Here is a 12940-nt window from a genome sequence, read left to right on the forward strand (position 1 = left end):
TTAAAATATTAGTTATTTATTTTTAATTTCCATTGAAACCCAAAATGTTCCAGAAAAATTTTCACAGCATTAATTTTCTGCCCCTTCTGAGAACAATCATATGAGAAGACCTAACCTGAATTGTCATCTCCCAGTAGAAATTATGGGATTTATATCTTAATTCAGCAGCAGTGTCCACTAGAATTAAGAACTCCGTCACCATCTTGTTATTATACATTAACCTCATTTGGCAGTAAAAAAAGGACTTTATTTCCTCCTTCTCATATGCATTTGCAATTTGGCTTATCAGTTTCTGTGAAAAGCTGGGGAAATAATTACTTATTAGAAGATAACAGAGATATTTTTCTTTTTTTCCCCAGGAACTGAGATAAATTCACCAGGAGTGAGGCAACTGAAAGACAGCCTAACTCATGAAATTACTGGCAGTGTTTCCTAGTTATACTCCATCTCATCACAGAAGAAGTGAAAGTGCCAAAGTCTTCTGCCGCAATTTTCCTAGCTGGGTCATCTGGGAATCAAACACGGATGCCCAACCCGCTGGAGTCTGGCGCATATCCATGGAGAACCTGGGACAGGTGAGATGCCCCTTTGTCTTCTTCCACACAGAGCTGTCCTAGTTGTTGAAAGCAATTTAGTGCATGTGTAGCTTACAAGGCTCCTTTGCTGTGTTGAGCTCAAAATCTGCTGCCCTGAAATGCTGCTGTTTCCTAAGGATTAGGGCTAAAACTGGAGCTGAGGCTGCCTGGAATGCAATTAAGACCTCAGAGCTGCAATGGTAACCTGATCTGACAACATCAGGAAAAGTCAGCACTGGCTTTGGAACAAGTAACTACCCACAGTCTGCCTCCTGTTTCCCCTGAAAGCCAGCAGCATCTGGGTGAATGCTGCATGAGAGCAATTCCATGGAATAACAAAGGTGTGCAAAGTCATGGAAATGTGAGGACAACTTTTAGTCATGACCATCCCTCCAAAGCAAAGGGAAACATAAAAAAAAAAATATTCTCTCTGGAGGAAATAGTAATAATAGTAATAATAATAATAATAATAATAATAATAATAATAATAATAGCAACACAACAATAAAAAATGTTCTGATTTTCCAAATGTAGCCATGCTTGTGATTTTTTTTTTCCAATAAGAAAACTTTACTCCCCCGATGACAGACCAGTGTAATATTCCTTTCCTTTAGCAATGATGTACTGACATTTCATGTTAATGCAAACAAATTCCCTATAGGATGAGTGTATGATTTCTATAGTTATTAATGTTGCACTTGGACATGGAACTGCCACTTCAAAAGATTTCCCCTCATTTTGGTGGGCATGTGTATATCTGCAAATGAACTGCAAATCCTCTAAATTTTTTGACATTGTTTGTAAGACAAAGCAGTTAGAAAAATTAAAATAAAATCTATTAACTGCTTATTACTGCAGGGGGAAATAGCATAGCATCCGAGCTCACATCTGCAACCATTGATTCTGAAGTAGTGACTGACAGCATTCAACTGACTAAGTAGCTTATAACGAGCTAGCTCCAGGCTGGAATAGCCAGAGGAGTGCAGGGGAGAAAAAACTGGCCTCTAAACTTTTCTTCAGCCAAAAAAAAGTCAGGGGGAAAGGGAAAAAAAAAAAAAAAAGAAAGATGGAAGAAAGAATGCTCTGTAAACAGTTGCTGTCCTTGTTCCCCTGTGTCGCAGCAGCAGCTTGTAATTGCCAGCTTTCTTTAATTCATAGTTATATCTTGAGGGGACAAGAAAGAAAATTCTTTGTAACAGATAGCAATAAAAGTATTATTCATCTAATCATTCACAAGCACATGTGTTTGTATTTGAAATCCATGCCTTTGTGCATCCACAGCATATCACATACCCAGACAGAAAGAGGCAGCTACAGCAGTGCACAGGGAAATAATCCAAATGAACACCACTCCACTGCACAATAGCACAATGTGCAGCTGAATGTGCTCTGCCCAGCTGGACATGGGACTGGAGCACATTCAAATGAAAATAACATATTTTCTACAAGAACCTTGCCCTCCTGAGACTTTGTTTCTTCCTTTTGGGTCACTCCTTTCCCCAGCTCTCTGCAACAACCATGAAATGTTTTTTGTCCCTCCCCAACCCCATTTTTGTGTCATACAGACAAATTAAATTGGTCCTTCATGTCTAAGCACTCAGTGTAAATGCAAATATATAATATCACAACATGAGGCAAAAACACACTTCAGGACACTTAAAATGTCATTTCAAAACCAAATTCCTGATGACTTTCAGGCAGTGATTTCTATTATTGCACTGCTGCATTGTGGTGATTATAATTTCACTATAGGTCAGGCTGCAGGAGAACCACACAAGGAGAAAATCAGTTCATAAAGCATCATTCCTCAAAATACTGGCAAGTCTGAGGGAGCTGAAAATGTTCTACAGTTTGTCCCACTGCAGAACAGGATATTGCCTGAAATCTAGAAAATGTTCAGGAGTAGCAAATGATATTTTCCACTTTCTTTTTCTTAAAAAATGAAGATACTTGATAGACCACTTAATTCTACCACAATGGACTTAGGTACCCTAATGGGCATCTATTGTACTCAATAGTTGTAACTGAGGCCAGGTTTTGTTTACAATTTGCATGATTCACAGATTTTAAAGGCCGTGGGAGCAATGAGATCATTAAAACTGACTTCCTGAGTACCATAAGTCCTCATCTTCAATGGAACATCTCCACATAATGCTCACTGAAAGATCTTACAAGTCCTTATGCAAACATTCCCCTTCTCTTTCAAGACTCACTCAAAACTTAGCTACTTCAAGAGATGCTTAATCTTCCAGAGAGGCATCCAAGCTTGATTTAAAGGCAAAGGCTTGATTCAAGACAAAAAAGAATCCACTTTTCCCCTAGCAGTTTTTTTTTCAGTGGTTAATCACCCACGCTGTTAAAAAATATTGTGCTTTATTTCTAATTTGTCTGGCTTCAGCTTCAGACATCGTCTCTTGTTATGCCTTGCTCTGCTAGATTAAAGAGCTTTTTAGCAGTTAGTGTTTTCTCCCTGTGAAGGTACTTAGACACTCTAATCAAATCACCTCTCAATCTTTTTCTTGATAAGGTAAATAGGTAAAGCTCTTTCAGTGTCTAACTATAAGGCATTTTCCATGGATCCTAAATCATTTTTGTGGTTCTTTTCTGCATCTCTCCTGATTTTTCATCATTGTTTTTGAATGACGAGCATTAAGAGTATTAAAAAATAGAAGAAATTCTAAATCTGTTTTATCTTTGTCATATATAAATGTTAAACCCATCCCTATTCCTACTCATCTCTTTAGAAAGACAGGGATTGCATTAGCTTTTTCACATTATGGACACAGCTGGGAGGAGGGAGGATTTGCATTGGTTTGTTTGCCCATTGTAGCCCCTAAAAGCAGAGCAACTCCTTCCCACAGTGCAGTACAGTTCTCTGTTTTTTAGTTCTGCCTTTAATTTTTTAACTTACTTTTTTTTTGTTTGTTTATTTGGGGTTTTTTTTTTTTGGTTTTTTTTGCATTACTCCAGAGAGAAAGCAAATATTTTCATGAACACTTAGCAATCCTGTTGGGGGAATATTGTTTGAGTGGCACTCTCCTCAGTAAATAATCACTCCTCAGTTACAAATCAAAGCTTCAACAAAACAGAAGAGGAAAAAAAAAGGGTTAGTGTAAACCCACTGCATTAAATGAACAAGAATGTGTGAAATCTAATAATAATAATGAAAAGCACAAGAATTGTGACCAAATTGAAGTGGTTTGTTTATGTTTAATTTTTTCTTACTGTTTAGTGGCATGCAGAGTAAGATTTATTTGCCCACATTTAGGCAATTTGCAAAAAATTCTTACTACAAGAGTCAACATACCACCCTCTAAATTATTGGTGACACACAAACTTTTACCTGGAAAAGGCATTCTGCCATCTTAAACACCATTTCAGGATGGGATGAATGGCCCTCTAAAGATGCTTACCATTTTTTATTTGCAACAAAACTGGTTTGTGTGATTACCCTATATAAATCACCTAATTTTTAGATGGCTAAATTTAGGTGAGATGAATCCCATCCCAATTTCTTTGTGGTTTAATGATTCTGTGAACTGTTAAAACTACTATTTATCAGTACAGAGATGGTTGCTATGTAGTAACGGGTGACATGAAGCATGAAATGTGTTTAAAGTGTTCTGACAATTGAAAGGAGCAATTTTACTCTGTGAATTCAGAAGTAGTTTGTGTTTTTAAGGTCACAAAAAAGCCAGTTGCAATTAATCCCAGAACTGGACATGCTTTCATTACATTACCAAAGGTTCAGTTACCCAAAGCACTGTAAAATCAGTGATCATCATGTCTGTCACATGTAGAAAAGTGTCACATGTGAGAAGTGTAAGGTATTTTTCATAGATCCTCCTGGAAAATTAATGAATTTTAATGGATGGAGTGACGGTTAACATATAGGTGATAAAATGAGTAGTCTAGCTCTTAGCCATAAGTTACATCTATATTGTAGGGAAGGAAAATATGTCCAAAAGAAACATGACAGCTCAAAGTTACTAATCAAGCTATTGTGTAAACTGTACCATCAATTGAGTCATGAGGAGCATTTTGGGGAAAAACAAATTTTTTTCCCAAAGCCATGACATTGACTGGTCAGTCATGGCTTGACTAAGAGGAAATTTGAGCAAATGATTGGAGCTATGACTCCTATGAATATTTTCAGTCCTAGGTGAGATGAGGAGAAATAGCTGAAATGTTATTAACAGCTTGCCAAACACTTTTTCAAAAGCTTGAAGGAAGTCAATATTTCCCTTTCAAAAATTGTGATTGGCTCTCAGATTAATTTAGGTCTTTTGTATTTTTATTAGCTTCAAATCCATACTTTTGATTATTTGTCAATCACAACTTGCTGTGCTTTCCTGACCTCTAAACTCTTTCTTTGGTGTATCACAACTAGATATGTAAATTTTCTGGAAGATGTAATGATTTAAAGAAATAAATGAACAAAAGTCTCACATTCTTTAAAAAAAAAAAAAAAAAAGAGATAGACAATCAAGACTATCAGTAACAGAGAATTGTTCATTGAAACCAGGGTGTAATTCTTCCATCAAGAAAGAGTAGGGCATTGTTCCTAATTTGGTAGCTTCATAGAAAGGGTAAGCAATATACTTATTGTATAAATAAATAGAAAATAATTCATCTCTGAATAATAACCAATTTTTCTACTATAGACAGAGGTGTTCTGCACACAGAAGTAGCATTCATTACACCTTGTTTTAAGCTTGGAAAAGGGTTAGGTGTCTACTCTAAAATAACTTTCTAGACTATGAGCAACTAACAAGGGTAATTTTTCCTATCTCTTCATGCTTTAGAACCAATATGGTGATATGATCCATATTTAGCCTATTGTTACTTGACACCACTCCCAAAGTCACAAAAAACAATATGATATTTATGTGTGTTGCATTGCTACATATTTATATAGAATCATATCAAGAGACCACCAGTGCTGTAATACATTGGGGTGGTAATGGAAAATAATACCAGTTTTGATATAGAGCTGAAGTGCAATTTCTGTGTTACCATTACAGATGTCATTCTAGAAAAAGTGTTTTCCATTCTGAGCAAAATATTTCACATAATTTTTTTCATTGTTACCCTTTTCATTTTAGATTATGAAACATATTGAAAAAATAAATGAGGCTTTCGTATGTTTTCATACTGCTCCTGTTTTGGTTTGATTTTATGGCTTTTGTTTTTATTCTCCTCTTTCCAATATCGTTTCCCCTACATCCTATCCCTGAACAAAACCTCAGTTATACAAGTTTATTGTATTCTTTCACAGCTTTTTGAGATACATACAGTCTTTACAGGCAGCAAGGGCAAAATACAAATAAGCAAACAAAAAAGAGATAGTCAGCTCAAACTACGTTATGTTGACTAAAATCTAAATTCTTTCAGTAGAAGCAAGACTACCAACCTCCGTAGTGTATGTTTTAGAGCACTGTTCATCTTACCAGTGGATTGATTCACTACAGATTTTATTTTTGGTGAGCTTCAACTTCCCATCTCTCGTAGGATCCAGCCTCATTCTGTTTTTGGTGCATGCATCTTTCATGTTTTTGTGGGTGGTTATCATAAATAAGCAGCAGGGCTTTAGGAGAACGAATCTTGTCAGATGAACTTGATTGCTTGTTTATGACAGAATTACAAAATTAGTGGCTGAAGGGAATGCATTTGGCATAATATATTTGGATTTTACTAAATCATTTGATACAGTGTCTCAAAAAATTAGTTCAAATTGGCTCAGATATGAACTCGGCTTCATGAACTGAAAACTAACTGAACACCCATAAAGCAGGGTAATAGTGAGTGGCACTGAATGAGATGTCTGGCATTCAGAATGCCCAGCCAATATTGAACTTCTTCATTAAATGTGCATGATGCTGTGATGGAAGGCTGTACAAAGACAAAGAACAAACACATGGTCTGAGTGAAAATGTTTGGGAGAGACAACTTCTGATTTATGAGGAATTGTATTTGATACTTCTCTTTGTCTCCCTTAAAATATTTGGAATATGGTGAAGGAAGCAGAATGTAGTAACTACTATAAACTCCCCTTTTCCTCCTCTTCTGCTAAATGTACAAGCATTATACACTTTATATTTAACATTATGCACTGCCTATTGAATATTACTGTGACAGGACCTCATATCAACTAAGAGTTTTCTGTACATCTTCCTAAATCTCTGCATAGGTTTTTCATCCTCAAAAAAAATCAGAAGAACTTTAACTGTGAAAAAGTTAGAGGTAATTGCAATAGACTGGCTCTGTGATTTTTCCTGAGATCGTAGTAAGGACAACTAACCTGTAAATATCTAGGTCATAATTTTTGACTTTTTTAAAGATGGATTCAATATTTACTTTTCTCCACTCATTGAGAACTTCATCTGAACACTACAGTCCTTCACAGACGTTACAGAGGTTCTTGCTAGGATATCCATTATCACAGCTGTACATCTGGTCTCCTTGTACAGGTCAAATTCCCTCTTTCAAATTACTGCAGCACTTAAGTTCATCTGTGTCATATCCCTAAATGTTTGCCTGGGTATATGGAAAAGAAGGGTAATCTGACTCATTATGATAGCATATATCCCTATCTGGGCCAAAATTAGAAAAATAGAATTAAAAATTAGAAATAGAATTTACAGAATTTTACAGCCCTAACATTATCTTTAAGGGACATTTTTACATCCCATTAGTGTGGCACGTGTATGTGTAATGATCTCAAGGCAGTCCAGAGTTTCTTAGTGTGTGAGAAGTGATTTGCAAATACTTTGGCTTAGCAGTATTTCTCTTCTCTTACCACTCGTTACGCCCAACGTTGCTGTTCTTTCTCTCTCTCCTTCATATTAGATTGTAAGTTCTTTGCAACAGGGGCTGTTCATTTGCATTTGCTCTATAATGTGCATGTCATGCTTGAGAGATACTGACTGTTCTGGTATACATGAGTGCTAGCAACAAGCACTGCTTCCGTTAGATGTACCTGAATTGAACTGTCAAATGGTAAATAGTGTCTGTGGCAAGTGAGCTAACTGTGAGTGGCAAAGAAGCCCTGGAGATTGATGAATAATAAATAACAGTTCTCCTTTTCTTTTTTTTTTTTTTGGTTAGCTGTATGTCCTTGTTCACCTGTGCTCATGCTGGGCAGGTGGTAGGTGCTGAGGGTGAGCTCCACAATGCCAGCATGTGGGTAGAGGGAATGTCTTCACATGAGGAGAATTAGTGTTAGCTCAGTTTTTATGTCGGTGCAGAGTACACCTTCAAAGTATTGAGGGTCAGTCTTCTTTTTCCCCCCTTTGCCATGTTTTTGCAGTGGCAAAGAAAAACAAAATGAAGACTGATCAGAGCATGGGATCAATTCACTGCAGGTTCTACAGTGAATCTACAGTGATTTGACCGCTAAATCCAGACAACACGTCAATTTGATAAAAAATAAAAGGGTGAAAGTTATTACTGAGTCTGGCAAAACATAAACTATTCTCCCTTTCACTCTTTTTCAGATGTTCCATTGTCTCCTTCATGAAGTTGCTGTTGACATTCTAAATAGGTAAAATTTGAGGTTGTTATCTGTATGTGGGTTTATGTTTAACGATAATCAATAGGGAAGAACCCTATCCAAAGATCCCCTTACCAATGAGAAATTCAGTTTTACTCTATTCAAGTTTGATTAAATTGTCAGTAATAAACTAAAGTGTAATTTTTTGAACAAAACAAGGGAGAGTGTTACTCTTGATGAAATTCTGATATCCAGGTTGTGGTCATTGGATTTACACAAACATTATGCATGACCATATAAAATTTACTTAATCACCAAAGTTTTCCACCTATCCAAGCTTGTGTAGTGATTATTTGATCTTTTAACTAGTACTACCAGCATCTGATTTTCTGAGTCTATGGGTCACTCTCATCTATTTTATTTATCTGCTTTTTCATTGGCAATGAACCATGATGCTGTAATGGAATTAATGAAAAAGAAATTGAATGTTGTGATTGAAAAATGGTCTCCAGCTTTGAAAATAAACATATCTGCTTTGCTTGAATACTTGTATTCACTATCTGTTGGAGATCATTATTCAGTCACAACATTCAATACCAATTACATTATGGGGTAGAGTCTCATTTTCTTTTCCAGCAACTTATAAAAATTTGTACTTAAGTTGTTTGAAACAAGGACAGGCATGTGAAAATCAAGGGCCAATGAAAGGAATAGCGTCAGAATTTTGGCCACAGTTCTAGGGTTAGTTTTACTTCAATATAGACAATTCCTTACAGGACTTTAGGCCACAACTCTCAATATTGATTTTGGCAGAATCCTACTATAACTCAAAGTACCAGCTTCTATCCTTTATCAGATCTACAAGTCCTCAATTTTAGGACATATGGTTGTAAGAAACACTTCTGGATTTTCACCTCTTGTCCTCATGTTACACTTACCTTCTTTGCCAGCACCCCAAGGTCAGCTGTTTCATCTTCTGGGGGTGCTGGTATCAGTGGTGAGTCTTCAACATCCCAAGCCTTTAACTTGGAAAAGTGTCATTCTGACCTTTATAGTTTCTTCTTCCTCCCTCTAGGATCTATGTGGGGTCATTTTTACATATTCCTAAACATGTTTCTGCACTTTGCTCTTTTGTGCCTGTACTGTCATACTATGACAAAATGCACTATATATATTTTTTTTTTTCCTTTTTACTAATATTGCTTCTATTTTCTCTGTTCTCTCTCTTACCACTAAAACCAGTTTTTTGCAGCTTCTGGTCTGTCGCTAACTGACGTGAATGAGTTGTAAAAATCCACATGGACTCAAGAGGCAGTGTGTGCCCTGTCATTTATCAGTGTATGCTGAACAACCCATTTCCCCACTTCTCAAGTTCTTTGCCATGATAGCAAGTATGCATTTCTCTGCACTATGTCATGATGTTAGTCATAAATCCCTCATTCTACATAGGAAAACTCCTTGTTGCTGCTATCTGTAGATAACTGTGGTTGAGCCATACAAGGATAAACAAAAGCAAAGCAAATCTTCCACAGACACCTGGTCAGTTAAAGAAAAACGTGTTTACAGCCAAACCAAGTAAAAGAGGTCTGCAGGCAGGTCAAGAAAAGATGAAACAGTGGAGCTCTTGCTAACCCCAGACTTAGAGCCTTGCAAACTGTATGGCCTGCTCTCAGCCATGTCAATACAATATGACAAGGTTACCACTGCTAGAGCACCGAAAATTGGCTTGGTGCTGCATGGAAGCATGGAAACCAGGCTTGTAATTTCAAGTGGTTGTGTAGACCTATTCAGCCATTCATGGAGAGGAGTGGGGATATTCAGGATGGAGCTCATCCAGCTCTAAGGTAACATCTTAGAAAGAAGCTGAGGTGGATCAGGATGTGGATCCTTCTGTTTGTTTCCAGTGGCCATAGCAGGAGCTGATTTCCTGTCTTGTATAATTAGGCACTGCATGCAACTTGCCTGGATGTCAATTAGATGAAGAAGTTAATATCTGAATTTTAGGCAAGCAAGTTGATGGGATAGGATATTGAGAAATATTACCATCCTACTTTATTGCCTCCATTTGTTTCTAGACTTGTCAGACTAATTCTACACTGAATAAGACTTCCCTTCTTGAGATGTGTGTTGTGATGGTGTTTGTCATGAGTACTCTATCTGACAAACAAATAATGGAAGTAATGTCACTATCTAATGGAATCAGAAAGCCTTTAATAAGTTGATTTGTTTCCATTACATTTTCTACCCATTGTTTTCTTTTTTATATTTTGTTTTGTTTACTTGCATAAATAATAAGGTCTTCTGAGAAAAATTCTTTATTTGTTTCCATGGCATTATATTATTGGACCTTTTCTAGTTTAGGGCCCTAAAATCTACCTTAATGAAGACAATAATTGTTATCATATAATCATGCTGTCTAAAATACTGTCTTGTAAAAATTTGTCACAAAAATATTGGATGCAATTACTCCACACCCATTGCTATTTTACCCTAGTGTTTCAGGCACTTTTACTGTGACTTTGAGAACACAGAATGAAACTACAATTAATATTCTGAGGGTTCTACCAGGTGGGTGCTGTGACTACCACTGTTGATCATATGACCAGCAAAATTAATTAAAAAAAAAAAAAAAAAATTCATAGGGTCATTTTTAGTGAATTATGTATGATTTCTAAAGAGAAGAAGGGATTCAGACCTCTGTTTTATGTTTGAGATGGATACAAAATTTTTTACTATATTTCTGTTTAATCCCAGATGTTATCTTTCCCAGGGAAAAAAAAAAAAAAATGAAGTATATGGAGTTCTCACCTGAGCTTTCTCATGGACTGCCTCTCTAAAAATATGGTGGGATTACTAGTAGAGTTTCCAAAAAAAATAGTGCCTAATTCCCTTTTAAGAGGACCAAGAGCTTCATGTTTGTGAAGGTAGCCAAAATAAACAATTGTGATTCTCAAAGAGCAATTTTGGGTTTTTTTGGCCCATCTTGTGTGACTAAATTTCACTCTTAAAAAATTCTCAAGGCACAACAAATAACAGCTAACAAATACATTCCATTTACACTAACAAATGAACAGATCATTCATCTCTGTGAGCTTGTGAATATGGACTATTTAAATTGTCTTCACTTGATATTATAAGAAATACCATTCTTAATTCATTTGGCATTTCATTATTTTAGTTCTCCTAAATAAATGAAATCTGAAAGGTTACAGTAGAGATTCCTATCAAACATTTTATCTGGCAATGAGGAGAGAATGGAAAAAAAGAAGCTGCCTATGTGCACTGCAAACTCTAATCTAAATATGTCATTTAGATTGTGAACAAGTTGTTAATGTTGTCCTTGAAGGTGACCTTGTGCTTAAGACAAGTAGAAGGTTGTATTTCAGTCTTTATCTGAGCTGGCCTCCATGCCTACTCACTCTCTGCCTACTTATGGGGAAATCTATCATTTAGATATTCATATTCAAATCAATCTAAGATAATAAAATGCTTTCAAACCGCTTTGGTAGACGGGCTTGAAAACACAGAAAATGATTTTTTGGAATAATTTGTAGAAATGTACATAAAGAAAGATCTGGTGAAAATTCATGTGAAGAGAGAAGGCTGTGGAATTATTAATCTCTGGGGTTCTAAGTGGAACCGGAACCCCATTTTCTGTCTGACCAGGATTCATAAAGTATGCAGTTGCCTTTTCTTTGTTATGTTGGCAACTAAAAATTCAGGCTTTAACACTTCAATTTCCGTTCTGTGAAACAGGAGATGATATTGCATTTCCTCACATGGCAGAGCTGGGAGTTTGATTATACTTATGTATATGAAATCCTTCTACTTGCAAGCGGTGGGAATTATAATGTATTTAGAAGTGGGGTATTTTTAGGTGTTGAAATACATTGCCAAGAGATGCTGCTAGGTGAGTTTTGGTGTGAAGAAACATGGTGCCTCTGCCTTGCACTGATGAGGATATCATTATACTGACCCTTTGCAAAGCCATCATAATTTAACTGGAAAAACTCTTAGATTAGCTCATGATTTGTAGACATGGTGAGCCCACTTTTCACCATGAACTTGAGTAACTGGTGTAAACAATCAGTACAAAAACAGCAGATCACATCACACCCAGAAACATAGTTGAATTAGCAGGGGAAAACACATTTCTGGAAGGAAGCTCATTTAGTCTCACGCTCTCATTCTCATTTGCTCTTTCTTTCCTTCTTTCTGTTGTGAAACATTTTTTTCCTGACATCCTGACAGCCAGGGCCAAAGCTTTCGGAAATCAAATGTGAACTCATTTTGAAATACCAGCAGCGTTTGAATTTTAAATTAACCTATTTACAATGAAACTATGCCTGCTGATTGCCATCATCTTCAGGAAAATTAACAGTAACGATCATTGGTGTCATAATGCAATTTCCCTGCAAAAATCACATAGGCTTCATTACTGTTTACATAAATTGTCATAAATACCAATTATAGCTGAACATAAAATGTAATGCTCTTTTTTTTAATCATAATCACACGATTGTTCTTCTAATTCATATGCTGGGGGAATAGGGTTTTGATTCAACCTTTGTTGTGAAGGAAATGTTTTGCTGGTAGTTAGTTTTGCTGTAAGTGCTTGTTGGCTTATTTTCAAATCCTCTCTCTCCCTTTCTCTCCCTTCCCCTCTATCCATTTGGATTGCTTAGTCCTTGTCCCCTGTTTGCTTTGCCCTCTAATACACCAAAAAGGGATGTGTGGGCATGTTAATAGCAGGCAAGGGACAGTCACCGCTCACGTCCTCTAGACATTGGACATCAGGCTACAGAAGAATAAGTATTTCCGGTGGGAATTTATAACATCATTTTGTGCAATTACGTAGAAGACCCCATAAAGG

Source organism: Lichenostomus cassidix, chromosome Z (genome assembly GCF_008360975.1).
Source record: "Lichenostomus cassidix isolate B80296 chromosome Z, HeHo_3.0, whole genome shotgun sequence".
NCBI classification, from domain to species: domain Eukaryota; kingdom Metazoa; phylum Chordata; class Aves; order Passeriformes; family Meliphagidae; genus Lichenostomus; species Lichenostomus cassidix.